This window comes from Gadus chalcogrammus, chromosome 12 (genome assembly GCF_026213295.1).
Source record: "Gadus chalcogrammus isolate NIFS_2021 chromosome 12, NIFS_Gcha_1.0, whole genome shotgun sequence".
Lineage (NCBI taxonomy): Eukaryota > Metazoa > Chordata > Actinopteri > Gadiformes > Gadidae > Gadus > Gadus chalcogrammus.
This window is the reverse complement of record NC_079423.1, coordinates 17,058,396-17,061,961: the sequence shown is the minus strand read 5'-3', so window position 1 is coordinate 17,061,961 and position 3,566 is coordinate 17,058,396. Positions and strand designations below refer to the sequence as shown.

General features: G+C 52.4%; 1 protein-coding gene across 2 annotated transcripts in view; it reads left to right on the top strand.

The window, feature by feature from the left end:
- Positions 1–3,566, top strand: part of tp63 (tumor protein p63) — a 46,836-nt gene that overhangs the window by 5,568 nt on the left and 37,702 nt on the right. The window lies entirely within an intron of this gene.

Below are 3,566 nucleotides of genomic sequence, written 5' to 3'. Positions count from 1 at the left end.
CTAAAAGCTAGCAAGTGCATTCCTGTCACATGTTCGGACATGTGTCAAACAGAACTTTATTGACATTCGTGGCATACACCCCCCTGCTCAACACGGGGCAGTGCTGAGGACCAGGACGAATCGTTGACGACTGTATTGTATGGGGTGGGTGTTGGTGGCAGCGGTCGGGGCCGGAGGGACCGACTGACGCCCCCCTCGAGGGGGCTGGGGCCGCGGGCGTCTGGCCCCCCCAGCTGCCGAGCGGCTGGTATTTATAAGTGTCCTCGATCCTATGGCAACAATGTCCACAAGAGAGGCGAAGCTCAGGGCTAAAGTGGCAGACGGACGGACACACGACACCCTGCCGCCCTCGCTGCCAGCTCCTTCGGGCTACTGTAGCGCACTCTTAGACATGGCGTAGCTCTACTGTAGCGCTCTCTTATCAAAGCTCTGGTGTAGTGTCGCCATACTGTATCACTCTCTTTACAAGGCTTTGGTGTACGGCAGCATTGCTGAAGCACTCTTTCAGCATAGCGGTACCTGTTCTGTAGCACTTTCTCAGCATAGCGTAGCTCGACTGTAGCACAGAGGTGTAGTGTAGCCCTGCTGTAGCACTGTCTCAGCATAGCTCTGGTGTAGCGTAGCCCTGCTGTCACAAAGCGCTGTTGTGAAACATTGTCAAACTGTAGGCCCTCGATTTAAATCTGTCTATCTCTTTTGGTCTCAACCTATCGATCCATTCCTCTACATCTTTGTCTTGCTCGGTATATATCTATCTATCTATATGTCTTTTTCTGTATTATTGTATAATTTGCATAATGAGATACCAGAATTACGGGCCTTATTTTGGGGGGCCTGGGCCACCCAGCTCCCGACCCGTTGGGCCGGCACTGGACTCTGCCTCATTGAAGCCAAATACATGCATAGGTAGGGCAGGGATGGGAGCTAACCTCCTAATAAGGGCAGACACTGCAGGTGTGTTATCCCCTTGACAACGCTGTGTTTGTTGTGCGCCGAGCGAGTTGCGTTTCCAAAAAGCGGTCGTCGGTTTGGTTTCTTCAGAAAAAGAGTGTGCAAGTGTCAGGATGTGATATGTGAGGTGGTGCCCTCTATTGGATCTGGAAACATTCCTCTGTCCCTGCTGGGTGCTGTGGCGGGCTTTGATGGAGATGATTATAGCAATCCACCAGTGCAGGCCAGGTCTTCCACTGCGCTACGGCAGGAGGGGTTAATGAGGAGGAGGAGGAGGAGGAGGTCAGCTGTGGTTGGGGATGAAGACCTCAGGGGGAGGTCTCCTAGTCTGGGGTTTGAGGTATGAATCCCCTGGAGCTGGAGGATAGGGAGAGAGGGGGGGGGGGGGGGGGAGGCAGTGGGAGAGAGAGAAAGAGATCAAGGGGTGGGGGGGAGAGGAATGGGAACGGGGTGAGAGAGGGCAAGACAGGGGAGAAAGAGAGAGATGGAAGAGGGAGGGGGAGAGAGAGAGAGAGGGTGAGGGACAGTAAGATGGGGAGATTGAGGGTGGGCCGGGAGAGAGAGAGAGAGAGAGAGAGAGAGAGAGAGAGAGAGAGAGAGAGAGAGAGAGAGAGAGTGTAGAGAGAGAGAGAAGGAGAGGAGAGAGAGAAGGAGAGAGAGAGAGAGAGAGGAAGAGAGAGAGAGAGAGAGAGTTAGGGGAGAGCAAGGACAGGGAGAGAGGGCGGACAGAGTTTACCCTTTAAACAGGCGAAAGAGAGGGATAGAGGATAAATGAGGGGGAGATAGACGGGAGACGAGATGAGAGAGGGAGGGAAGGAGAGTGCGATGAGGGGAGAGATAATAAAAGAGAAAGGAGAGGGGGAGAGAGACAGTCTTAGTTCTTTGAAACAGGTCAGAGAGAGAGGGGGGGAGAGGGGAGAGAGAGAGAGAGAGAGGAGAGAGAGAGGGAGAGAGAGAGAGAGAGAGAGAGAGAGAGAGAGAGAGAGAGAGAGAGAGAGAAGAGCGAGAGAGAGAGAGGAGAGGAGAGAGAGGGGGGAGAGAGGGAGAGAGGGTGAGAGTGCTACAGGCTTAGCTCTCTGAACAGGTGATTAATAAAGAAACCGGAGCAGGGCCCCTGATTGGTTGGGCTGTTTGTTTTGATTGCATTTTCATCGCTGGCCGTGCCCAACCTGCCAGGAGACAAAGGGCCGGCCCCTGTTTAGCGCCGACCTCCGACCTCGTGGCGGCTGCAGGGCCCGGGCGGCCCTTTAAGTGGCTGCTGCTCAGCCAGGGGCCCGGGGCCAGGTGAATAGCTGCGGCGGTAACCGGACACCCGGGGAACAGAGCGAGGACGAGGGAACCATTCCTCTGGTGGTCGGCTCTGGGGGCCCGGCGGGGACGTCAGCGGGAGGGGCCCCCAGCCGGAGGGGCCCCCCCCCGGGGTCCGCAGCAGGAACTGGATCAACATTTAACATTATCCCCAATGAGGAGGAGGAACGACCAAGTTTGTGTGGGAATAATAGGAATTAAAATGAGAACTGAGGGATTAAAGCTGATGAGGAATTTTAAATAACGTTTAGGCCTACTTTTTTTGTATTAAATAATGAGATTAATATTAAGACTTTGTTAGGCTGGACGTTCAATCTGATCTCGGTGAGGTTTACATTTCTCCCCTCAGTGCTTCCTAAACTGTGTGTGTGTGTGTGTGTGTGTGCGTGTGCGTGTGCATGTGTCTGTGTGTGTGGAGAGAGAGTGACAGAGATTAGTCAATATAACAAGAGCGTTCATGTGAGAAGAAAGTTGTTTTGGAAACAAAAACAATCAGATGAACGCATTAATAAATACTAACTGAACCTTGAATGTTGCGTTATGTGATCGCCATAATATCGCTAATGATTAAATAGCGTGATTTCGTGCAATGATATTCATCTGCGGTATCGGCAATTTAACACAACTGACATTTTACGTTCAGAAGTTGGAAAATAGGCAGATAATACATAAATTACATTACCATTGATAACATAAAGCTATAAACATTACAACGGGACTTTTTTACTATTCTAATTTCTAACTATTTGACACCAAATTCTCAAGATTGCATGGAACGCAACAAAAACAGAAAACAAAGTTGCCAGGGAAAAAGCCTTTTCTATGTGTGGGCTTATTATAAAAGGCCGCCGTGCGTTAATAATCCGCATCATCAGAAACGCGCGTGTGTTTGTCGACCAGGTATTAATATCCACCGCCGAGAGTCGGGGAATTCCGGAGCCGTAAATAGTGCCAGCAGCTCCGCATTATTGGCCCTCCTCTCTCCCCCTCCGCCCCCTGGAGCCCCCTCCCGTCCAGCTGCACACATACCGGGCGGCGGTGCGGCAGCGGCGGGCGGTGCTGCTATCACACAGACCGCAGGGGGAATTCCGCTCCCCGAGACGGCCGCGTGCGCCACTTCACTGGGAACAATGGGAGGCTCCGCTGTGGGCAGGAGTAGGGTTTCACGGGAGCGGGTCGCGGGTGCCTCCGTGTGAATGGGACACACAGTCACCTTTATGTGTAGTACAAATATTCCCCGTTTAGCAGCTTGACTCCTTTACAAATTGATGGGAGTCGTTCGCGATGAAGTGTGTGTGTGTGTGTGT